Source organism: Myxocyprinus asiaticus, chromosome 24 (genome assembly GCF_019703515.2).
Source record: "Myxocyprinus asiaticus isolate MX2 ecotype Aquarium Trade chromosome 24, UBuf_Myxa_2, whole genome shotgun sequence".
NCBI lineage: Eukaryota > Metazoa > Chordata > Actinopteri > Cypriniformes > Catostomidae > Myxocyprinus > Myxocyprinus asiaticus.
The window spans coordinates 2,580,374-2,607,789 of NC_059367.1; the positions used below are offsets into that span (position 1 = coordinate 2,580,374).

General features: G+C 36.7%; 1 pseudogene; it reads left to right on the forward strand.

The window, feature by feature from the left end:
- On the forward strand, positions 1–27,376 carry LOC127415351 (inhibitor of nuclear factor kappa-B kinase subunit beta-like; annotated as a pseudogene).
- The last annotated feature ends 40 nt before the right edge of the window (positions 27,377–27,416 follow it).

Consider the following 27,416-nt stretch of genomic DNA (forward strand, 5'->3'; position numbering starts at 1 on the left):
ATGGAGTTTCAGGAGAGGATGAAGTCTCTGATGGCGAAGCAGATGGAACCGCTGGAGGTGGAGTTTACCCCCCACAGAGAAAGCCTGGAAGGCCTGGAGCAAAGGGTCGTGGAAGACGTGGAGCAAGGATCCTTGGAATGCGTGGAGCAAGGAGGCGTGGGAGGCGTGGAGCAAGGAGCCGTCGGAGGTGTGGAGCAAGGAGCCGTGGGAGGCGTGGAGCAAGGAGCCGTGGGAGGTGTGGAGCAAGGAGCCGTGGGAGGCGTGGAGCAAGGAGCCGTGGGAGGCGTGGAGCAAGGAGCCGTGGAAGACGTGGAGCAAGGATCCTTGGAATGCGTGGAGCAAGGAGCCGTGGGAGGCGTGGAGCAAGGAGCCGTCGGAGGTGTGGAGCAAGGAGCCGTGGGAGGCGTGGAGCAAGGAGCCGTGGGAGGTGTGGAGCAAGGAGCCGTGGGAGGCGTGGAGCAAGGAGCCGTGGGAGGCGTGGAGCAAGGAGCCGTGGGAGGCCGGGAGGAAGGAGCCGTGAAAGGCCGGGAGGTAGGCCGTGGGGGGTGAATTCATGTTCTCATCCTCTTTCCCTACAGTAAAAGGTGAGCCACAAAGTTTAAGAGCCGCATCCACGTACTCACACAATGTCCAGTGAGGATCCGCCCGAGGCATCTGTGTCTTTAGTGCACTAAAAGAAAGACATCAGAGCACGGTCATCATAGTGCACCAAATCAGCCAGTTCAAGGAACTCACAGATATGATCTTCCAATGGATGGTCCCCTTGTGTGAGGAGGAGAATCTTGAAAGCCGCTAGATCCATTTGGGGTCAGTTCTTCTGTAACGATTAGCAGAGATGAGATGAGAGACGATGGATCTTTACGCAGGCTTTTCAATGAAGATGATGAAGATGATACGAACAACGTGGAGTAATGCAAAGAACCAAATAGTAACAATTCATAAATAAAGAACAATGATAACAGGAACATACAGGGAAACATAAAAGTCTTAGGAACTGAAAGGTGACAAATTGTGACAAGTGTGCTGAGGCTCCCTAGTGGGTCCCGGCCCTCTGGTTGAGCTCTAAGGGGCTCCGTACAATTTCTTAACTTAATTCCATCAAATGTATTTGAGTAATCTTTAACAAAATAAAATGTGAAAAAAACGTAAATATTTTATGTTTTTAATGTAACTTTTTTTTAAATGACAATTCAATTTTTTTTTTTTTTATTTGTCTTGCCTAAAAAAAATAACCCTAATGCCTAAAAATAGGCTAAAATATTTATTTTGAGTGCACCAAACAATTTTTTTCAAAAGTTAGTATATTTGTGTTGACGCTGAGGGAGAGACACAGAGAGCGGTTGGGGGACATGTTGGTTTTCTCAAATTTATAGCGGGCTGTCCCCAGACTTGGTCTGAGCCACAAATTTGAACTTACACTCTCTTATAGAACTCACTGTATATGGCCAAACCACACACATACTCCCACAGACATTTTCAAAAAACACACCCAGGGCAACCGAGTTTCTGTCACACCTTTTAAGTAAACGTCACGCTCTCTGTGTTTCAGCTCTGAAATATGAAGTGATTTCACAAATGACCTTGTGAACAGTTTTAGCTGTTTGACTCTCTTTGGGGAGAGAACGGAAACTAGATGTATTTTCCATGTTATTGGACAGTACTGGCAGTAGCTCACAAATACAGTGACGTCAAGACGGCACACAGATTAACTGATTACATACACCAGTCATGATAAATAAACTTTGATTATCTCAGCGTGTCTGCTGTAACCTACCATGATTCAGTAACACAATGATGAGTATTTGCTGTCTGTGTCATAATTTTACAATAAAGATTTGTCAACTTTTTTAGATTAAGTTAGACTGAGTGCTAGTTTGTGTTTGGAAAGCTACTCTGACACTTTCTTATGATGTGTTACATTCATACTGTTGTGAGTGAAAAGGTGGAAATGACATCATTGAGGAACTTTCCCTTTGGAGTTTAATAGAGGAGCTACATCGTGTTTCTACAGCTTCTAAAACAGTACGAAACGCTTTGGCAGATAAATACACGATTGGCAATGTTGGCAATTGACATGCCTTGGCAATGTTTTTATGCAGTTCGTGTATTTTTAAAAGAAATGCTAACCAATGTTGCATTTGACATCGTATAGAAAGCTACAAATAATATATTTTCTGCCTCATTCTTGAACAGAATCCACATATGATCAGAAAAGGATGTCGTTGTGTACAATCTGTGGGGTTTTGAAGTTTAGAGCAGCAAAAATACTAAATTGTCATGTGAACATTTAGCTTCATGCTAAGATAAAACACTATTTCTTACCTTAACATGCATCTGTTAGTCGGCGTGATTATATTATATAATGAATTCTATGCAGAAAATTCACTTTAGAGCATAACTTTTATTCTCTAGTAAAACATTTGATATTAAAAATGTTATTCTTATTGAGAATTTAAATATTGTTTTTCTGTAAAAAAAGAAATATATATCTAAAAATCCTAAAAACTAGATACATTTACTTGAGTAGCAAAACTGCATAAGACATTTAAGCTTTTTTTCAGATAATGTATTTTTACAGTGAAGTGTATTTTCTTACTTCATTTACTTATTTATAGTCAAAACAAGTCAAATAAATCTGCCAGTGCTGATGAAGTAATCCAAAGTATTTAGATTACGTTACTGACCTTAAGTACTGTAAATATCTAGCCAATATCTTTATAATTATACAACAACACAATTATACAAAGAAAGTTTATCTGGGACAAAAACATTTAGGATTTCAATTTGGGTGAAAGCATTAAACTTGATCACATAAATGTACACTCTATATAAAATGATATGAGCTAATTAAATTAAAACCACACCAATATGTGTAACCAAACCGAAAACATTGTTAAAAACACTCATAAAATAGTTGTAAAAATGTACATATTTGAATTTCATAACAAAATTCCATCAAGTTTAATTTAATAATCTTTGATCAAATAAAATAAAAATATTTTAAGTTTTATTTATTTAATTTTGTTAAACATTACACAATTTAATTCAATTTTATGGAATTTTGTTATGAAATTGAAATGCGTACATTTAAAAAAATAAATAAATAGGCCAGAATATATATATATATTTTTGAGGGATAAAGTGTATTTTTTAAATATTAATTTCTCTACAAAAAAAAAAAAAAAAAAAAGATGTAAAATGCCACAGAGAGACTTCTGGGAAAAAATGTCAATTAATCAACAGCACACTTTGGAAATCCACCCGAAATAGTACACTATCCCGGTACCTTTGGCATGCACTTATCCTAATCTTCCCCACAGGCAGGCTGTTGATTTTGTTAAAAAGGGAGGTACAGCACAGAGGGAAGCCAGAGGGAAGCCAGATAAATCTTGGCGCCAGGAAGTGATTGGTCAATGATGGTCGACCTAAGCCAGCAGCAAAAATTAAAAAAATAGAAATAGCAATGATTGAGCTTAATGTTCCATGGGAAGAGGGTCTGGAGACAACCTATGAGAGGAAGAAGCTAAAATATGCTGATCTGGCTGCAGAGTGCAGGATAAATGAATGGAGGACTGCCATCTGCCCTGTGGAGGTTGGGTGCCGAGGATTTATGAGAACATTAATGCAGCACCTTTTTAGAGACATTGGCACTGTAGGAGCAGCTTTAAAAATGTCTTTGAAGGAATTGTCAGAGGAAGCTGAAGTGGGGGGATTCAGAAGTAGGAAACTGAGGAATTGGGAATCTGGGTGATATGTGGTGAGGGCTTGTGCTGAGGTAGTATGCCATATGGAACCGGTGGCACTGAGTTACCAAGAGGTACGGTGCCAGTGTCAGTAGGGCACTGAGTATGCATCTCGGTGCCAGTTGGCCTACGGGCTGGCGCGTATGGTCGTGTCGAGGTATTATGACATGTAGAACCCTGGTTGCAAGTAATTCGTGAAGGAAGGATGTCTGGATGGGAAGCCAAGGATGAGAGGCGTTGGAGGGGATAGCAGGGAGATGTCCCTGACTGCTGCCCCACCACCAGGAGATGTTCTGGGATTAATGGGGCGAAACATTGAAGATAGGTGGTTCCCAGCTGATGACCCCGCAGCTGGGCTGAAAGCACTGGTGGTGGTGTGGCAGGCAATAATGCCTGGCAGGTTATTACAACTACTTGTGCATCTGTTTAGTTGCACACTCTATATTACAGATAGTATGTAAATTGGGATGCAACCAATAAATCGATTTACAAAATGGTTAATTAACTGAAATTAACTGTCTGAATGAACCAATTCACTAAAAATGAATCAGCTATAACCAGCATATTCAATAACCCTATAATATTCATTCAGTTTTAGGGTAAAAATTAACTCTGTACTGACAGTAAGAGGTCATTTTATGAGGTAAAGTACTGTATTTGTCCCTTTGGATAAAAGTGTCTGCTAAATAAATAAATTTAAATGTAAATTTTGCATATCGTTTTTCACAGTTTAGATCCTGATTCTTTCCTTTTATGAAGAAAAGCAAACAGATGTAATGTATCTTTAGTCAAGAGTTAAGATTAGTTATTACAGTAATTATCTCAGTATCACCAGCTGAGCATAGTAAAACGAGCTGTTTATTTTCACAGATGATATGTGGATTTAGGTGTTGGCATACTGTTATCCTGTTATGGTGCCTGGAATCCATCTGGTTTTAGTACTATTTGTTCTGACTGTGTGTTTTATTGGAGTTGATCTAGGGCAGTGCCATCCAACCGTCTGAATATTGAAAATTAAATTTTACAAACACATTATGCAACCCAGATTTTGTGAGAACACAAAACGTTATAAGCTGAATGCGTACATGCATTCATTGTGTTTTTATTGTTGTGTGTTACGATCAAAATGTCTCTCTTTTTTGTAGGTTGAATAACATGAATGTGGTGGCAGCAAGAGACGTTCCAGAAGAACTTCAGAAACTGGCCACAAATGACCTGGCGTTACTTGCCATGGAGTACTGCCAGGGAGGAGACCTCCGCAAGGTGTCTCTTACAGAAAAATACAATGATATTACCATGTTTTTGACATGTAGCATGGTTATATCATGTTTTGGGGCATTTGTAGTGGTAATAGTAGGTTTTTTGGACATGTAGTATAGTGATACCACTGTGTTTGGATATGTAGCTTAATAATACCATGTTTTGGGCATTTATAGTGGTAATACGATTTTTTTTTAACATTTTTGTATTTATTTATTTTTTTTGCATGGAGCATGGTTATACCATGGTTTTTGGGCATTTATAATTGTAATATTAGGTTTTTCGGACATGTAGCATGGTTATACCATGGTGTTTGTATATGTAGCATGGTAATACCATCTCTTTTAGGCATTTATTGTAGGAAATAGTAGCTGTTTGGACATGTAGAGTGGTAATACCATGTTTTTTGGGCATTTATCATGTTTATTCGGGCATGCAGTATAGTGATACCATAGTGTTTGGATATGTAGCTTTGGTAGTGCCATGTTTTTTTGGCATTTACAATTGAAATACTAGGTTTTTTGGACATGTTGCATGGTTATACCATAGTGTTTGGACATGTAGAGTGGTAATACCATGTTTTTTGGGCATTTATGGTGGTAATATTAGGTTTTTCGGGCATGCAGTATAGTGATACCATAGTGTTTGGATATGTAGCTTTTTAATATCATGTTTTTTTAGCATTTACAATTGTAATACTAGGTTTTTTGGACATGTTGCATGGTTATACCATGGTGTTTGTATATGTAGCATGGTAGTACCTTCTCTTTTAGGCATTTATTGTAGGAAATAGTAGCTGTTTGGACATGTAGAGTGGTAGTACCATGTTTTTTGGGCATTTGTGGTGGTAATATTAGGTTTTTCGGGCATGCAGTATAGTGATACCATAGTGTTTGGATATGTAGCTTTGGTAGTGCCATGTTTTTTGGCATTTACAATTGAAATACTAGGTTTTTTGGACATGTTGCATGGTTATACCATAGTCTTTGGACATGTAGTGTGGTAATACCATGTTTTTTGGGCATTTATGGTGGTAATATTAGGTTTTTCGGGCATGCAGTATAGTGATACCATAGTGTTTGGATATGTAGCTTTTTAATACCATGTTTTTTTAGCATTTACAATTGTAATACTAGGTTTTTTGGACATGTTGCATGGTTATACCATGGTGTTTGTATATGTAGCATGGTAATACCATCTCTTTTAGGCATTTATGGGTGGAAATAGTAGCTGTTTGGACATGTAGAGTGGTAATACCATGTTTTTTGGGCATTTATGGTGGTAATATTAGGTTTTTCGGGCATGCAGTATAGTGATACCATAGTGTTTGGATATGTAGCTTTGGTAGTGCCATGTTTTTTTGGCATTTACAATTGAAATACTAGGTTTTTTGGACATGTTGCATGGTTATACCCTAGTCTTTCGAGATGTAGTGTGGTAATACCATGTTTTTTGGGCATTTGTGGTGGTAATATTAGGTTTTTCGGGCATGCAGTATAGTGATACCATAGTGTTTGGATATGTAGCTTTGGTAGTGCCATGTTTTTTTGGCATTTACAATTGAAATACTAGGTTTTTTGGACATGTTGCATGGTTATACCATAGTCTTTGGACATGTAGTGTGGTAATACCATGTTTTTTGGGCATTTATGGTGGTAATATTAGGTTTTTCGTGCATTCAGTATAGTGATACCATAGTGTTTGGACATGTAGTGTGGTAATACCATGTTTTTTGGGCATTTATGGTGGTAATATTAGGTTTTTCGTGCATGCAGTATAGTGATACCATAGTGTTTGGATATGTAGCTTTTTAATACCATGTTTTTTTAGCATTTACAATTGTAATACTAGGTTTTTTGGACATGTTGCATGGTTATACCATGGTGTTTGTATATGTAGCATGGTAATACCATCTCTTTTAGGCATTTATTGTAGGAAAGAGTAGCTGTTTGGACATGTAGAGTGGTAATACCATGTTTTTTGGGCATTTATGGTGGTAATATTAGGTTTTTCGGGCATGCAGTATAGTGATACCATAGTGTTTGGATATGTAGCTTTGGTAGTGCCATGTTTTTTTGGCATTTACAATTGAAATACTAGGTTTTTTGGACATGTTGCATGGTTATACCATAGTCTTTGGACATGTAGTGCGGTAATACCATGTTTTTTGGGCATTTGTGGTGGTAATATTAGGTTTTTCGGGCATGCAGTATAGTGATACCATAGTGTTTGGATATGTAGCTTTGGTAGTGCCATGTTTTTTTGGCATTTACAATTGAAATACTAGGTTTTTTGGACATGTTGCATGGTTATACCATAGTCTTTGGACATGTAGTGTGGTAATACCATGTTTTTTGGGCATTTATGGTGGTAATATTAGGTTTTTCGGGCATGCAGTATAGTGCATACCATAGTGTTTGGATATGTAGCTTTTTAATACCATGTTTTTTTAGCATTTACAATTGTAATACTAGGTTTTTTGGACATGTTGCATGGTTATACCATGGTGTTTGTATATGTAGCATGGTAATACCATCTCTTTTAGGCATTTATGGGTGGAAATAGTAGCTGTTTGGACATGTAGAGTGGTAATACCATGTTTTTTGGGCATTTATGGTGGTAATATTAGGTTTTTCGGGCATGCAGTATAGTGATACCATAGTGTTTGGATATGTAGCTTTGGTAGTGCCATGTTTTTTTGGCATTTACAATTGAAATACTAGGTTTTTTGGACATGTTGCATGGTTATACCATAGTCTTTGGACATGTAGTGTGGTAATACTATGTTTTTTGGGCATTTATGGTGGTAATATTAGGTTTTTCGTGCATGCAGTATAGTGATACCATAGTGTTTGGATATGTAGCTTTGGTAGTGCCATGTTTTTTTAGCATTTACAATTGTAATACTAGGTTTTTTGGACATGTTGCATGGTTATACCATAGTGTTTGGACATGTAGTGTGGTAATACCATGTTTTTTGGGCATTTGTGGTGGTAATATTAGGTTTTTCGGGCATGCAGTATAGTGATACCATAGTGTTTGGATATGTAGCTTTGGTAGTGCCATGTTTTTTTGGCATTTACAATTGAAATACTAGGTTTTTTGGACATGTTGCATGGTTATACCATAGTCTTTGGACATGTAGTGTGGTAATACCATGTTTTTTGGGCATTTATGGTGGTAATATTAGGTTTTTCGGCATGCAGTATAGTGATACCATAGTGTTTGGATATGTAGCTTTGGTAGTGCCATGTTTTTTGGCATTTACAATTGAAATACTAGGTTTTTTGGACATGTTGCATGGTTATACCATAGTCTTTGGACATGTAGTGTGGTAATACCATGTTTTTTGGGCATTTATGGTGGTAATATTAGGTTTTTCGTGCATGCAGTATAGTGATACCATAGTGTTTGGACATGTAGTGTGGTAATACCATGTTTTTTGGGCATTTATGGTGGTAATATTAGGTTTTTCGGCATGCAGTATAGTGATACCATAGTGTTTGGATATGTAGCTTTTTAATATCATGTTTTTTAGCATTTACAATTGTAATACTAGGTTTTTTGGACATGTTGCATGGTTATACCATGGTGTTTGTATATGTAGCATGGTAGTACCATGTTTTTGGGCATTTCGGTGGTAATATTAGGTTTTCGGCATGCGTATAGTGATACCATAGTATTTGGATATGTAGCTTTGGTAGTGCATGTTTCTGGCATTTACAATTGAAATACTAGGTTTTTGGACATGTTGCATGGTTATACCATAGTCTTTGGACATGTAGTGTGGTAATACCATGTTTTTTGGGCATTTATGGTGGTAATATTAGGTTTTTCGTGCATGCAGTATAGTGATACCATAGTGTTTGGATATGTAGCTTTTTAATACCATGTTTTTTTAGCATTTACAATTGAAATACTAGGTTTTTTGGACATGTTGCATGGTTATACCATGGTGTTTGTATATGTAGCATGGTAATACCATCTCTTTTAGGCATTTATTGTAGGAAATAGTAGCTGTTTGGACATGTAGGTGGTAATACCATGTTTTTGGGCATTTATGGTGGTAATATTAGGTTTTTCGGGCATGCAGTATAGTGATACCATAGTGTTTGGATATGTAGCTTTGGTAGTGCCATGTTTTTTGGCATTTACAATTGAAATACTAGGTTTTTTGGACATGTTGCATGGTTATACCATAGTGTTTGGACATGTAGTGTGGTAATACCATGTTTTTGGGCATTTGTGGTGGTAATATTAGGTTTTTCGGGCATGCAGTATAGTGATACCATAGTGTTTGGATATGTAGCTTTGGTAGTGCCATGTTTTTTGGCATTTACAATTGAAATACTAGGTTTTTTGGACATGTTGCATGGTTATACCATAGTCTTTGGACATGTAGTGTGGTAATACCATGTTTTTTGGGCATTTATGGTGGTAATATTAGGTTTTTCGGGCATGCAGTATAGTGATACCATAGTGTTTGGATATGTAGCTTTTTAATACCATGTTTTTTTAGCATTTACAATTGTAATACTAGGTTTTTTGGACATGTTGCATGGTTATACCATGGTGTTTGTATATGTAGCATGGTAATACCATCTCTTTTAGGCATTTATGGGTAGGAAATAGTAGCTGTTTGGACATGTAGAGTGGTAATACCATGTTTTTTGGGCATTTATGGTGGTAATATTAGGTTTTTCGGGCATGCAGTATAGTGATACCATAGTGTTTGGATATGTAGCTTTGGTAGTGCCATGTTTTTTTGGCATTTACAATTGAAATACTAGGTTTTTTGGACATGTTGCATGGTTATACCATAGTCTTTGCGACATGTAGTGTGGTAATACCATGTTTTTTGGGCATTTGTGGTGGTAATATTAGGTTTTTCGGGCATGCAGTATAGTGATACCATAGTGTTTGGATATGTAGCTTTGGTAGTGCCATGTTTTTTTGGCATTTACAATTGAAATACTAGGTTTTTTGGACATGTTGCATGGTTATACCATAGTCTTTGGACATGTAGTGTGGTAATACCATGTTTTTTGGGCATTTATGGTGGTAATATTAGGTTTTTCGTGCATTCAGTATAGTGATACCATAGTGTTTGGACATGTAGTGTGGTAATACCATGTTTTTTGGGCATTTATGGTGGTAATATTAGGTTTTTCGTGCATGCAGTATAGTGATACCATAGTGTTTGGATATGTAGCTTTTTAATACCATGTTTTTTTAGCATTTACAATTGTAATACTAGGTTTTTTGGACATGTTGCATGGTTATACCATGGTGTTTGTATATGTAGCATGGTAATACCATCTCTTTTAGGCATTTATTGTAGGAAAGAGTAGCTGTTTGGACATGTAGAGTGGTAATACCATGTTTTTTGGGCATTTATGGTGGTAATATTAGGTTTTTCGGGCATGCAGTATAGTGATACCATAGTGTTTGGATATGCAGCTTTGGTAGTGCCATGTTTTTTTGGCATTTACAATTGAAATACTAGGTTTTTTGGACATGTTGCATGGTTATACCATAGTCTTTGGACATGTAGTGCGGTAATACCATGTTTTTTGGGCATTTGTGGTGGTAATATTAGGTTTTTCGGGCATGCAGTATAGTGATACCATAGTGTTTGGATATGTAGCTTTGGTAGTGCCATGTTTTTTTGGCATTTACAATTGAAATACTAGGTTTTTTGGACATGTTGCATGGTTATACCATAGTCTTTGGACATGTAGTGTGGTAATACCATGTTTTTTGGGCATTTATGGTGGTAATATTAGGTTTTTCGTGCATGCAGTATAGTGATACCATAGTGTTTGGATATGTAGCTTTTTAATACCATGTTTTTTTAGCATTTACAATTGTAATACTAGGTTTTTTGGACATGTTGCATGGTTATACCATGGTGTTTGTATATGTAGCATGGTAATACCATCTCTTTTAGGCATTTATGTGTAGGAAATAGTAGCTGTTTGGACATGTAGAGTGGTAATACCATGTTTTTTGGGCATTTATGGTGGTAATATTAGGTTTTTCGGGCATGCAGTATAGTGATACCATAGTGTTTGGATATGTAGCTTTGGTAGTGCCATGTTTTTTTGGCATTTACAATTGAAATACTAGGTTTTTTGGACATGTTGCATGGTTATACCATAGTCTTTGGACATGTAGTGTGGTAATACTATGTTTTTTGGGCATTTATGGTGGTAATATTAGGTTTTTCGTGCATGCAGTATAGTGATACCATAGTGTTTGGATATGTAGCTTTGGTAGTGCCATGTTTTTTTAGCATTTACAATTGTAATACTAGGTTTTTTGGACATGTTGCATGGTTATACCATAGGTTTGTTGTGGAAACATAGCTGTTTGGACATGTAGAGTGGTAATACCATGTTTTTTGGGCATTTATGGTGGTAATATTAGGTTTTTCGGGCATGCAGTATAGTGATACCATAGTGTTTGGATATGTAGCTTTGGTAGTGCCATGTTTTTTTGGCATTTACAATTGAAATACTAGGTTTTTTGGACATGTTGCATGGTTATACCATAGTGTTTGGACATGTAGTGTGGTAATACCATGTTTTTTGGGCATTTATGGTGGTAATATTAGGTTTTTCGTGCATGCAGTATAGTGATACCAATTGATATGTACTTTGGTAGTCTTTGGACATGTAGTGTGGTAATACCATGTTTTTTGGGCATTTATGGTGGTAATATTAGGTTTTTCGGGCATGCAGTATAGTGATACCATAGTGTTTGGATATGTAGCTTTTTAATATCATGTTTTTTTAGCATTTACAATTGTAATACTAGGTTTTTTGGACATGTTGCATGGTTATACCATGGTGTTTGTATATGTAGCATGGTAGTACCTTCTCTTTTAGGCATTTATTGTAGGAAATAGTAGCTGTTTGGACATGTAGAGTGGTAATACCATGTTTTTTGGGCATTTATGGTGGTAATCTTAGGTTTTTCGTGCATGCAGTATAGTGATACCATAGTGTTTGGATATGTAGCTTTGGTAGTGCCATGTTTTTTTGGCATTTACAATTGAAATACTAGGTTTTTTGGACATGTTGCATGGTTATACCATGGTGTTTGTATATGTAGCATGGTAGTACCTTCTCTTTTAGGCATTTATTGTAGGAAATAGTAGCTGTTTGGACATGTAGTGTGGTAATACCATGTTTTTTGGGCATTTGTGGTGGTAATATTAGGTTTTTCGGGCATGCAGTATAGTGATACCATAGTGTTTGGATATGTAGCTTTGGTAGTGCCATGTTTTTTGGCATTTACAATTGAAATACTAGGTTTTTTGGACATGTTGCATGGTTATACCATAGTCTTTGGACATGTAGTGTGGTAATACCATGTTTTTTGGGCATTTATGGTGGTAATATTAGGTTTTTCAGGCATGCAGTATAGTGATACCATAGTGTTTGGATATGTAGCTTTTGTAATACCATGTTTTTTTGAGCATTTACAATTGTAATACTAGGTTTTTTGGACACATGTTGCATGGTTATACCATGGTGTTTTGTATATGTAGCATGGTATGTGATACCATAGTTATCTCTTTGTAGGCATTTATTGGGTGGAAATTAGGTTAGCTGTTTGGACATGTAGAGTGGTAATACCATGTTTTTTGGGCATTTATGGTGGTAATATTAGGTTTTTCGGGCATGCAGTATAGTGATACCATAGTGTTTGGATATGTAGCTTTGGTAGTGCCATGTTTTTTTGGCATTTACAATTGAAATACTAGGTTTTTTGGACATGTTGCATGGTTATACCATAGTCTTTGGACATGTAGTGTGGTAATACCATGTTTTTTGGGCATTTGTGGTGGTAATATTAGGTTTTTCGGGCATGCAGTATAGTGATACCATAGTGTTTGGATATGTAGCTTTGGTAGTGCCATGTTTTTTTGGCATTTACAATTGAAATACTAGGTTTTTTGGACATGTTGCATGGTTATACCATAGTCTTTGGACATGTAGTGTGGTAATACCATGTTTTTTGGGCATTTATGGTGGTAATATTAGGTTTTTCGTGCATTCAGTATAGTGATACCATAGTGTTTGGACATGTAGTGTGGTAATACCATGTTTTTTGGGCATTTATGGTGGTAATATTAGGTTTTTCGTGCATGCAGTATAGTGATACCATAGTGTTTGGATATGTAGCTTTTTAATACCATGTTTTTTTAGCATTTACAATTGTAATACTAGGTTTTTTGAACATGTTGCATGGTTATACAATGGTGTTTGTATATGTAGCATGGTAATACCATCTCTTTTAGGCATTTATTGTAGGAAAGAGTAGCTGTTTGGACATGTAGAATGGTAATACCATGTTTTTTGGGCATTTATGGTGGTAATATTAGGTTTTTCGGGCATGCAGTATAGTGATACCATAGTGTTTGGATATGCAGCTTTGGTAGTGCCATGTTTTTTTGGCATTTACAATTGAAATACTAGGTTTTTTGGACATGTTGCATGGTTATACCATAGTCTTTGGACATGTAGTGCGGTAATACCATGTTTTTTGGGCATTTGTGGTGGTAATATTAGGTTTTTCGGGCATGCAGTATAGTGATACCATAGTGTTTGGATATGTAGCTTTGGTAGTGCCATGTTTTTTTGGCATTTACAATTGAAATACTAGGTTTTTTGGACATGTTGCATGGTTATACCATAGTCTTTGGACATGTAGTGTGGTAATACCATGTTTTTTGGGCATTTGTGGTGGTAATATTAGGTTTTTCGGCCATGCAGTATAGTGATACCATAGTGTTTGGATATGTAGCTTTGGTAGTGCCATGTTTTTTTGGCATTTACAATTGAAATACTAGGTTTTTTGGACATGTTGCATGGTTATACCATAGTCTTTGGACATGTAGTGTGGTAATACCATGTTTTTTGGGCATTTGTGGTGGTAATATTAGGTTTTTCGGCCATGCAGTATAGTGATACCATAGTGTTTGGATATGTAGCTTTGGTAGTGCCATGTTTTTTTGGCATTTACAATTGAAATACTAGGTTTTTTGGACATGTTGCATGGTTATACCATAGTCTTTGGACATGTAGTGTGGTAATACCATGTTGTTTGGGCATTTGTGGTGGTAATATTAGGTTTTTCGGGCATGCAGTATAGTGATACCATAGTGTTTGGATATGTAGCTTTGGTAGTGCCATGTTTTTTTGGCATTTACAATTGAAATACTAGGTTTTTTGGACATGTTGCATGGTTATACCATAGTGTTTGGACATGTAGTGTGGTAATACCATGTTTTTTGGGCATTTATGGTGGTAATATTAGGTTTTTCGGGCATGCAGTATAGTGATACCATAGTGTTTGGATATGTAGCTTTGGTAGTGCCATGTTTTTTTTGGCATTTACAATTGAAATACTAGGTTTTTTGGACATGTTGCATGGTTATACCATAGTCTTTGGACATGTAGTGTGGTAATACCATGTTTTTTGGGCATTTATGGTGGTAATATTAGGTTTTTCGTGCATGCAGTATAGTGATACCATAGTGTTTGGATATGTAGCTTTTTAATACCATGTTTTTTTAGCATTTACAATTGAAATACTAGGTTTTTTGGACATGTTGCATGGTTATACCATGGTGTTTGTATATGTAGCATGGTAATACCATCTCTTTTAGGCATTTATTGTAGGAAATAGTAGCTGTTTGGACATGTAGAGTGGTAATACCATGTTTTTTGGGCATTTATGGTGGTAATATTAGGTTTTTCGGGCATGCAGTATAGTGATACTATAGTGTTTGGATATGTAGCTTTGGTAGTGCCATGTTTTTTTGGCATTTACAATTGAAATACTAGGTTTTTTGGACATGTTGCATGGTTATACCATAGTCTTTGGACATGTAGTGTGGTAATACCATGTTTTTTGGGCATTTATGGTGGTAATATTAGGTTTTTCGTGCATGCAGTATAGTGATACCATAGTGTTTGGATATGTAGCTTTTTAATACCATGTTTTTTTAGCATTTACAATTGAAATACTAGGTTTTTTGGACATGTTGCATGGTTATACCATGGTGTTTGTATATGTAGCATGGTAATACCATCTCTTTTAGGCATTTATTGTAGGAAATAGTAGCTGTTTGGACATGTAGAGTGGTAATACCATGTTTTTTGGGCATTTATGGTGGTAATATTAGGTTTTTCGGGCATGCAGTATAGTGATACTATAGTGTTTGGATATGTAGCTTTGGTAGTGCCATGTTTTTTTGGCATTTACAATTGAAATACTAGGTTTTTTGGACATGTTGCATGGTTATACCATAGTGTTTGGACATGTAGTGTGGTAATACCATGTTTTTTGGGCATTTATGGTGGTAATATTAGGTTTTTCGGGCATGCAGTATAGTGATACCATAGTGTTTGGATATGTAGCTTTGGTAGTGCCATGTTTTTTTTGGCATTTACAATTGAAATACTAGGTTTTTTGGACATGTTGCATGGTTATACCATAGTCTTTGGACATGTAGTGTGGTAATACCATGTTTTTTGGGCATTTATGGTGGTAATATTAGGTTTTTCGTGCATGCAGTATAGTGATACCATAGTGTTTGGATATGTAGCTTTTTAATACCATGTTTTTTTAGCATTTACAATTGAAATACTAGGTTTTTTGGACATGTTGCATGGTTATACCATGGTGTTTGTATATGTAGCATGGTAATACCATCTCTTTTAGGCATTTATTGTAGGAAATAGTAGCTCTTTGGACATGTAGAGTGGTAATACCATGTTTTTTGGGCATTTATGGTGGTAATATTAGGTTTTTCGGGCATGCAGTATAGTGATACCATAGTGTTTGGATATGCAGCTTTGGTAGTGCCATGTTTTTTTGGCATTTACAATTGAAATACTAGGTTTTTTGGACATGTTGCATGGTTATACCATAGTGTTTGGACATGTAGTGTGGTAATACCATGTTTTTTGGGCATTTGTGGTGGTAATATTAGGTTTTTCGGGCATGCAGTATAGTGATACCATAGTGTTTGGATATGTAGCTTTGGTAGTGCCATGTTTTTTTGGCATTTACAATTGAAATACTAGGTTTTTTGGACATGTTGCATGGTTATACCATAGTCTTTGGACATGTAGTGTGGTAATACCATGTTTTTTTGGGCATTTGTGGTGGTAATATTAGGTTTTTCGGGCATGCAGTATAGTGATACCATAGTGTTTGGATATGTAGCTTTGGTAGTGCCATGTTTTTTTGGCATTTACAATTGAAATACTAGGTTTTTTGGACATGTTGCATGGTTATACCATAGTGTTTGGACATGTAGTGTGGTAATACCATGTTTTTTTGGGCATTTATGGTGGTAATATTAGGTTTTTCAGGCATGCAGTATAGTGATACCATAGTGTTTGGATATGTAGCTTTGGTAGTACCATGTTTTTTTTGAGCATTTACAGTGGTAATACTAGGTTTTTTGGACATGTAGCATGTGTACACCATGGTGTGTGGACATGTAGAGTGGTAATACCATGTTTTTTGGGCATTTATGGTGGTAATATTAGGTTTTTCGGCCATGCAGTATAGTGATACCATAGTGTTTGGATATGTAGCTTTGGTAGTGCCATGTTTTTTTGGCATTTACAATTGAAATACTAGGTTTTTTGGACATGTTGCATGGTTATACCATAGTGTTTGGACATGTAGTGTGGTAATACCATGTTTTTTTGGGCATTTGTGGTGGTAATATTAGGTTTTTCGGGCATGCAGTATAGTGATACCATAGTGTTTGGATATGTAGCTTTGGTTGTGCCATGTTTTTTTGGCATTTACAATTGAAATACTAGGTTTTTTGGACATGTTGCATGGTTATACCATAGTGTTTGGACATGTAGTGTGGTAATACCATGTTTTTTTGGGCATTTATGGTGGTAATATTAGGTTTTTCAGGCATGCAGTATAGTGATACCATAGTGTTTGGATATGTAGCTTTGGTAGTACCATGTTTTTTTTGAGCATTTACAGTGGTAATACTAGGTTTTTTGGACATGTAGCATGTGTACACCATGGTGTGTGGACATGTAGTGAGGTAATACCATGTTGTTTGACATTTACTTCAGAAATTCTAGGTGTTTTTTTTAGCGTTTACCGTGGTAATACTAGGTATTTTGGGCATGTAGTATGGCAGTACCATAGTGTGGACCTGAAGCATGTTAATACAGTGTTTTTGGATATGTACTAAAATAATACCATGGGTTTTAAGACATGTAATACTGTGTTTTTTTTTGGGACATGTACTGGGTTGCCATTGTATTTGGATATGTAGTATAGTAATATCATGTTTATTTGTACATGTAGTGTGGTAAAGCATAAGCAATATGTCAAAGTACCATGATATTAATATCTGACACAATCACTGTCTTATCAAAATAATCTCTGTGTGTTCTGTATGTACAGTATCTAAACCTGCTTGAGAACTCCTGTGGGATGAAAGAGGCTGCTGTAATGACACTCATCCAAAATATATGTGAGTACACACACACACACACACACACACACACTGCAATAAACACTCTCCACCTCTGTGTGTACCAGCTAATGGAGTTCCAAAGTTCTGCAGGAGCTCGTTCATTTGTTCCGGCCAGCTGCCACTTGGAAGACTGTAAAAGCTGTTTAACTACATTTTTCCATCATCCATCCAGTTTCCAAACTCCACTTTTCATTACTATAATTATATATTCTTTCTTGAGTTGGAACGTACAGATGTGTCTCAGACAGCAAGCCAGACTAATTGACCTTTATCACCATCAGATTATGTAAACACATCAACATACACAAGCAACAAACAGAGGTCACCTGAGCATCTGTGTGTGGTGACTGTGTCTGTATAAATTCCTGTAGAATTTGAAATTGTGTCAAATCAAGTCTTTTAAAGGTCAGAGCATAAACTGAGTCATATATTTGACCCAGATTTGTTGTTGAAATCAGTGGAGAGTTTGAATCAGACTCATTTTATGTTTGCTTATGTAGGCTGTTTGCCAAACACACACACACATACCACATGTAATTTCAATCATGTTTTATATTCTTTGTTCCATGAAACACAAAAAGAGATCTTAGGCTGAACTTCTGTTTTCAGTAGAATGAAAGTGGATGTTAAAAGGGCAAAAAGGACCATAAACGTGTCATAAAAGTAGTCCATATGACCCTTAAATCTCTTAACCTGCAAGTTCTGTTTATACTAGGCTAACACTTGTACTGTTCACAGTCATAATTGACCAGAACAGTCTTTGTGTAACATCTTTTTTTACAGTACATATAATAACACATTTTTTGACACATTTTGTTTATCACACCTCTTAACTAACTTCTTGCATAGTTATTACCCAATTTTTTTTGTTGCATTTTGGTGGACTTTATAAATTTAGACCTAAAATATTTTTTGTTACCTTCACTTCAGTAGAAAGCAAACTCAGAAAACTGAACCATGACCTTTATTTGTAACACAAATCTCATAATTTTTTGTTTCAACAAACGGCTTCAACAGCGATTGTCAAGGGCATAATTTGATGTTCTGTACTTTCAGAATTTGAACATGAACTTTATTACCACCTGCTGGTGCAGTCTCCAGTCTGCAAAAGCAGGAACTGAATTTGGACTTTGCACTGAATTAAGAGGTGGTATTGAATGACCAAATTCTTAGGAAAACTGCAAACTGCACTTTGCGCCACTTCATTTACATTCAATACACCCACAGTAGTGCAAACACTCCTTCCCACGCCCATTTGTGCTTTGCGCTGGCTCGAAATTTATTCTTAGAATTAGTGCTCTCACAAAAATAGGATAAGACATTGCGCACGGTCGTAGCGCATTGTGATGTGCTTTACACACTCACGAAAATAGAGCCCTGAGACTCTTAGCCTAAGAAAATTATAATAAATCACAACAACAGAAATTGAGCCAAAGATTTTCTTTTTTTCTTAGTTTTCTTATTTGACATTATAAATCTCTGGGTGTAAATATGCTGGCTCCAAAAAAACTTATTTTATTTTGTTCCCATTCTTTTTAACTGTATCTGAGAAACTGTGTATCTTGTGTTGATATGACAAAGCAATCAAAAGTTAAAGCATTACACAAATAATTTATCATAGTGTCCAAAAATGTCTCCATGTGTCCAAAAGCCTCTCCAAACAAATAAAACATAATAATTGTACATAAGAACTAATTACACATGCAAACACAACAATGACTAAAGGTTTGCATAGCATGCAGACATGATTTTAGTAATGAGATTTCATTCTGTGCCATTTGAGTCATCATTGAGTCTGTGTCATGTATTTGGCGCCATCTCCTGGTAGCCATATGTAACATTGTGCTTCATGTGGATTATCTAATGATCAATGCATCCGATTATCTTGTGTGGGGGCTCGTTTGAAAGATTATTACCTCTTCTCAGTAATGGTATGTGATAATTTATGTTCTGTTTATTTTCATGAAATTATAAGCGAAGACGCGGCATATAAGCAACAGCAACATAATTGTCAAAGACATATTTTTAGCTATTACTCACTACATTTTGTGAGTAAAACAAATAGGCTGGTTGTATTCTACTTTTTGTGAGCATTCCAACAACATATGGCTATTTGATCAGTCTAATGTTTTTACTGATTGCAATAATATGTACACTGCAATTATGTTTTATTATTTCCCATAAATCACTATCAAATCGGAACACTTCTGATTTGTCTGCAAATTTCAAAGCACTTGTTCAGTTTTGGTCATAGTGCCTGCATGCATTGGAAAGTAGAGCTTCTAAGCTTTCAGACAATACAGATTTTGTGTTGGTCAAGACTGGAGTTATTAATATTTTGATGAGAATTTTTTTGGGCCCATCTGAATTTAAAGGGTTAGTTAAAACAAGGAGAGTTCCAACAGTGAGAAAGATTATCAGTCAATAACTACTTAAATTTTAATCTGTTCCTCAAGCAGTTATAGTATGGCTTCCAAAGACTTAAAATATAGCACATGATTCATATGTCCTATTTTTATGAGCCAATCTTGCTGTGTCAGACTGGACAGGATGCTCAAAACAAACAAAGCTATCATTAAATTATAGCCATTACGGTATCATTTAATTAACCTTTAATTAGTTCTTAGCTTTGACGTACCTGCACGGGATGAGAATCATTCACAGAGACCTCAAACCAGAAAACATCGTCCTACAGCAGGGAGAGAAAAGAGTGAGATGATTTTGAATGCATGTTGAAAAAGCATAAATGTTTTATTGCTTCTATTTTAACCTCCTGAGACCCCAGCGTGACTGTTGTGTGCATTTTCCATTCCCCTTTTTGATTTGTAACTAGTAGCCCCTAAGAAACATGCAATATATATATATATATATATATTTATTTTATTTTTTTTAGACCAAATGGTTTTCCTAAGAACTGATGTCTACATATGTGGACAGTAAGACTATGCTGTGAAAATTTAAATAATACCAAGTTATAGAAAGTCAGATTTTATTTTAGCAAATAGTTTATTATGTTTCCAGGAGTGTTGATTATTCGTGTTTTATAGATGTTACAGACATTACATCAGAAATTAGCATAATTAATTCTGATTCAAAGTAATGTCCAGCATCATCCAATCACTGTCAATCATGTTAAAATAAAATGATACATTATAAATTCTGAATCTATGTACTGATTATCATTGTCACATGTCTGTCAAACATGTTGAGTGATCCAAACATCATCTGCAGCCTGAAACTGAACTTTTGATCAGATTTTAGGAGTGAATGCACTTAACTGCATAGAGAACTATAGGATGCTCCCTATTTAGTGAATGACTTAACCTCCAGTGTGCTGTCTGTCTGCACTGATCTCAGAACAGTTTGAAATGCACCTAATATAACTCCATATAAAGCCTCTGAAAGCAAAATGTTTCAGCTTTTGGACGCATCCATTGATTCTCAATGTGATAATGCACAGTGAATGTATCTGAAGAAAAATTAGCCTATAGTCCACATACGTGGTTATTGTGTTATTGCGTGCCGTTTCACGATAAATCGATGGAATTTTAAAAATTGCATGTAGTATGAAACTAGAGACTCTAATCTTTTGACTCAAACAGGTTTCAATGTAAAAACTTAATTAGGTTCCTAACCAGATGTAGTTTTGTTGCCGTTTCAACCAAACACAAACTCTTCTGTGATCTCCGCCATGTTGTTTGGTCAAATGACTCCGTACGTTGAAAGTTTAACCCTTTATTGACAGCACAGTGTCTCCTGAACTGAGATCAGTCAGTTTAAATTAAATGAAATTATGCATAGCCTATAGCGAAGCCGAAACATAATGTCCATGCATGTGGACACGGGATCACAGGAGGTTAAGTTTGAAGTTTAAAACATTCACCCTTTCCTCTTCTAGTTGGTTCATAAGATCATAGATTTGGAATACGCTAAAGAACTGGACCAGAGCAGCCTGTGCATGTCGTTCATTGGGACGCTGCAGTATTTGATGGGTAAACGAGAAGATTTTTGCAGATTTTCTTTTTCTTTACAGTTTTTGCTTTAATGTTCTCTCTCTTTCTCTTTTGCTGCCTGTCTTTGTCTCTCTCACAGGCACCTGAGTTATTAGAACAGCAGAAGTACACTGTGGCGGTGGATTACTGGAGTTTTGGCACACTGGTATTTGAGTATATCACTGGATATAGACCATTTCTACCAACCTGGCAACTTGTTCAATGGTATATGCCCTCACCCAGCTGTCTCACTGTGTTCAGTTATATTCTGTGTGTATATAAATCCATCAGCAAGACTGGACACAAAAGCACAGTGGGTTAATAGAGTCTTTCATACCCTTGACCTGTTATAAATCTTTCATCTTTCAACCATGATTCGCCATTGTTCTAACATTTTAAGATAATATTCTATGCTTCTACAGTTTGTTATTTCAGAGATTGCTTTACTGTGTTTGGCCATGCTCCACTGTTTTTGAAATATATCCTTTGAGAATTTAGGAAAAATCAAGACTGGCACCATTGGGTGTGTTGTAACATAATATTTTTTCTCTCCTTAGACACACTAAACTGTTACAGAAACATGATGATGATATTGTGGTTTATGAAGATCTCACTGGAGAGGTCCGGTTCTCCAAACATCTGCCTAATCCACACAACCTCAACAAGTGAGTGCATGAAATCGATCTATAATGACAGCATAAATATATAAACAGTGTACGTTGTTTACATAATTTTGTGTTCCAGACTGTTAACTGGTCAACTGGAGCATTGGCTACAACTGATGCTGAGATGGTCACTTAAAGAGAGAGGCAATGATTTAAGACAATGGGCTAAAGACAGTCAGGACGGGCCCAAAGAGACAGAGGATTACAGTAAAGATGCTCCAGAGGGGGGCAAAGAGTCTCCAAAGGGAACCTGTTTCTGCTTTGATGAATTAAGCCACATTCTGAATCTAAAGGTAGGTTAAAGTTCCTATCAAGGAAATGACTAAGATTATTTTGTCTCATGCAGATGTACACACTTGTCTCTCTCTCTCTCTTCAACTCGTCCACATGCTTAATATGACCTCCACTGAAATATTTACATACTCCGTCCAGCAGGAGGAGGACGTGGCATTCCTCCAGCCAATCACGAGCTGCTGTTTGAGGCGGGGTGAAGGGTCTTTAAAACTGATGTCTTCTGTGTTTTGGAGAATGAACCCAAACGCTTCCTGGTTTACAGCTCACAGAGATGCACATGGGGTCAAGCCTGGCACACCATATGATCGCTAAAAGAGGACTGGCAGAGACTGCAGCAGGAGCAGAAAGTAGCCATGTAAGTCAGACCTGTGGCCTAGCTGTTAGTGCTCTTGCTCCAGACAGACTGAGCTGTTGAGCTCATGTGGCAGGTGTAGGTTCAAATCATGCCTGCATTTCTGTTCCCCTCTCTACTGTGTCCATAATAAAAAGAAGAAAATAAAAAGAAAATAGGGATGTAAGACACTTCTACATTCTCTGGAATCAAACAACCAAACATGCTTTGCAATATCTCTTTCTGCTCCAGTATGAGTCTTCTCAGACATAACAGTACATTGTCCAAACAGAAGAATGGGATGGTGTCCATGCATCAGAGGTTAAAGGCCACACTGGAGTTCTTTAGCACTAGTCTGCACATTGACATCGACAAATACCAAGAGCAGAGAGCTACAGGGATAGGTACAACACACACTCAGACACCCAGTCCTATGTATAGGACTAAATAAAATATTAAAACGACTAAAAACACATTTTTTCCATGAGCACTTAACCAGTCATTAAAAAAATAAAAAATAAAAATAAAATTCCTGTTACACTTTATTCTGTTTTGAATACTATTCTGATGCTAGTGAATCTTTGTAATACAGCACTTTTCATACCACTGTCTCCTTAAGATGATTCGCTTATGTTTTCCTCTTTTGTAAGTCGCTTTGGATAAAAGCGTCTGCCAAATGAATAAATGTAAATGTAAATGTATAGCATTACTTTCAAAAAGTGAATACTGATCGGTGATTTGGTGATGTTGTGAATGCAAATTTGATGATGTTATGATTAGTGATTTGGTGATGTTATGACTGATGACGTTATAATTAGTTATTTGGTGTAATTATTGGTGATTTGCTGATGTAATGATGTGGTGATGTTATTATTGAGGATTTGATGATGTTATTATTGGCGATGTTATGATTGATGATTTGGGGATGTTATGATTGGTGATTTGGTGATATTATGATTTGGTGATGTCATAGTTGGTGATGTTATTATTTGGTGATGTTTTGATTGATGAAGTTATGATTAGTGATTTGGTGATGTTATGATTGATGACGTTATAATTAGTTATTTGGAGTGATGATTGGTGATTTGCTGATGTAATGATGTGGTGATGTTATTATTGAGGATTTGGTGATGTTTTGATTGCTGAAGTTATGATTAGTGATTTGGTGATGTTATGATTTGTGATTTAGAGAAATTATGGTTGGTGATTCTATGATTGGTGATTCTATGATTTGGTGATTTTGGGATTGGTGATGTTATGATTTAGTGATGTTATGATTTGGTGATTTGGAGAAGTTATGATTGGCAATTTAAGGATGGGTAATTTGGTGAAGTAATGATTGGTGCTTAGGTGATAATATGATTGGTGATTTGGTAATGTTATAATTTTGTGATATTATGATTAAGTTATTATTAGTGATTTGGTGATGTTATGATCATGATGTGGAGAAGTTATGATTGGTGATGTAATGATTGGTGATTTGATAATGTTATAATTTAGTGTTGTTGTGACTGGTGATTTGGAGTTATGAACCAAGTTATGGTTGGCTATGTAATGATGGGTGATTTGGTGATGTTACAATTGGTGATCCTTTGGTGACTTCGGGATATGATTGGTGATTTGGTGATGTTGAGATTGGTGATGATATGATTAAGTGGTTATGATTGGTGATTTGGGAAAGTTATAATTGCCAGTGTTATGATGGGTGATTTGGTAATGCTATGATTGATGATTAGGTGATGTTTTGATTCATGATGTGGAGATATTTTGATTGGTGATTTGGAGATATTATTGGTAATTTGGTCATTTTCTATTTTGTGATGTTATGATTAATAATGCTATGATTTGGTTATGTCATAATTGGTGATGTTATAATTTATGAAGTTATGATCGGTGATATGGTGATTTATGATTGGTGATTTGGAGAAGTTATGGTTGGCGATGCAATGATGGGTGATTTGGTGATGTTATAATTGGTGATGCTATGAATGTTGATTTGGATATAAGATTGGTGATTTGATTATGTTGGGATTGGTGATATTTTGATTCAGTGATGTTATGACTGCTGATTTGGAGAAGTTATGATTGGTGATATAATGATGGGTGATTTGGTGATGTTATGATTGGTATACAGGTGATGTTATGGTTCATAATTTGGAGATGTTTTGATTGGTGGTGCCATAATTGGTGATTTGGAGATATGATTGGTAATTTGGTGATGTTTTGATTTTTGTGATGTTATGATTAATGCTATGATTGGTGATTTAGAGATGTTATGATTGGGGATGTTATGACAAATGATTTGGTGATGTTATGATTAGTGATGTAGTATGTTGTGTTTTCCAGCTTCTGAAAAATTATTGCGTGTTTGGCAAGAAATGGAACAGACATCTCACAACTGTGGGCAGGTAAGAGTGCTTGTGTGAGTGATGTCATATTTGTTAGCTGTCAAAGGGATCTCTGTAAATATTCCTGTTGGTGTAACTGTTTGTTTAAGTGTTAGTGTGAATATATATGTTTTATTACAGTACATGTGTGTCAGACAGAGGATGTGAATACGTTGGAAGAGGAGATGATCCTCCAGAAACAAACTTGGAGGAGCAGAGAGGCTTTAGAGATACTGTAAGCATACTCACATCACAAACACTGTGTGATGTACTGTATGCAGTCATGAAATCAGAGACCCTTCCTTTAAATCTGATTACAAGTGGTCACAAGAGATGTTTTTGTGACGCATGTTCACGTTGTGTATATGTGACGCACTCACATACTCTGTTGTTTTATTGTAGTGAAGTGAAGGCCATGGATCTGTTCTGTAAGCTGAGAGAGAAACCCAGAGGTAAGACACCTGTGTCTCTGTCACAACATTCTCAAAATCAAAGTGTCCACCGTCTGCTCTCCTACTGTGGAGGAGCTGTTCTGATGTGTTGTTAAAGTTGCTGTTCTCTTTACTGTTCTCAGAGCAGGGTTGTCAGGGTGACTGCCATGAAGTGATCAAACTGATGGTTCAAGCCAAGCAGTTTTACGAGATGAAGTTACGGGACTTCTACACACACCTGAGGTCTGTTGCTCTGTGTGTGTGTGTGTGTGTGTGTGTGTGTGTGTGTGTGTGTGTGTGGCTCACAAGGACAAATGGCTTAATAAACCTTTTACATAATGTCATTCAAAATATCATTGAATATCGTGTGTGTGTGTGCAGTAAGACGATGGTGTGTCGTCAGCATGTTCTGGAGTTGTTACCTCGTGTGGAGGGCATGATAAACGCGATGGTTTACAGCAAGAAACAATTGCTCCACCTACAGGAGGAACAACAGAAGGAGCTGTGGAACCTGCTCAAAGTCGCCTGTGTAAGACACATGCTACCATACTATTTCTGCTGTATGCTGTATGTATACTGTGCACAACATGCTAATAAATGAAATAGAGTACCCAGATTACCTAGTACCTTTGCCAAAATGTGCAGTATACAACAGAACACACCATGTGGAATACTGATTAGAATAGTGTATTCTGGTTCTAGTGCAATGAACGAACTGAAAGTGATATCAAATGTGATTTTAACATATTTTTCATGACTCATTATATGATCAGACTTTTAAATGTGAAGACACTTTTACGCAAAATTGGATTCAAATGCAAACAGTTTTACTCGCATATGTGGCAATGACAACCATGTAGTAAAAGCTACTAATATTTAAAACCACTATTGTTGCATACTACACACTATGCAGTAAACCAGTGTTAATGTCGTAATTTTGATTTTGCCAGTGATAATGAAAATGAGGCACTAATCAAACAATTTTAATTCAAACATACTGTTGACGAAAATATGATGAGAAAATAATTATATTGCATGATATTAACATTGAACTAACATTTATTTGTTTAACATAGTATTTATTAGGGGTGCCAGGGTAGCTCAGCGAGTATAGACGCTGACTACCACAACTGGAGTCGCGAGTTTGAATCCAGGGCGTGCTGAGTGACTCCAGCCAGGTCTCCTAAGCAACCAAATTGGCCCAGTTGCTAGGGAGGGTTGAGTCACATGGGATAACCTCCTCGCGGTCACTATAATGTGGTTCTCGCTCTCGGTGGGGTGCGTGATAAGTTGTGCGTGGATGCCACAGAGAATAGAATGAAGCCTCCACACGCACTAGGTCTCTGCGGTAATGCGCTCAACAAGCCACGTGGTAAGACGTGTGGATTGACGACTCAGACGCGGAGGCAACTGAGATTCGTCCTCCGCCACCCTGATTGAGGCGTGTCACTATGCAACCACGGGGACTTAGAGCGCATTGGGAATTGGGCATTCCAAATTGGGGAGAAAGGGGTTGAAAAAATAAAAATGTTTGCATCTTTAGCTCAGATCATGCTAAAAAATTGGATTTTTCAGACTGGTCCAGCTAATGCGCATGCGCATTCTCAAGTTGATTGACATTGTCTGTATCCGAAAGGTGATTGGTTCTTTTACCTGTAAGACGGGACTTCCTTTTCAACATCCACAATATTGGGTGTTCCACTGGTCAAAAAACACAAAGTCCAGCCCCAAATGAACGCCATTGTTTGAGCTAATGTTGCTGTGATGGACAGGAC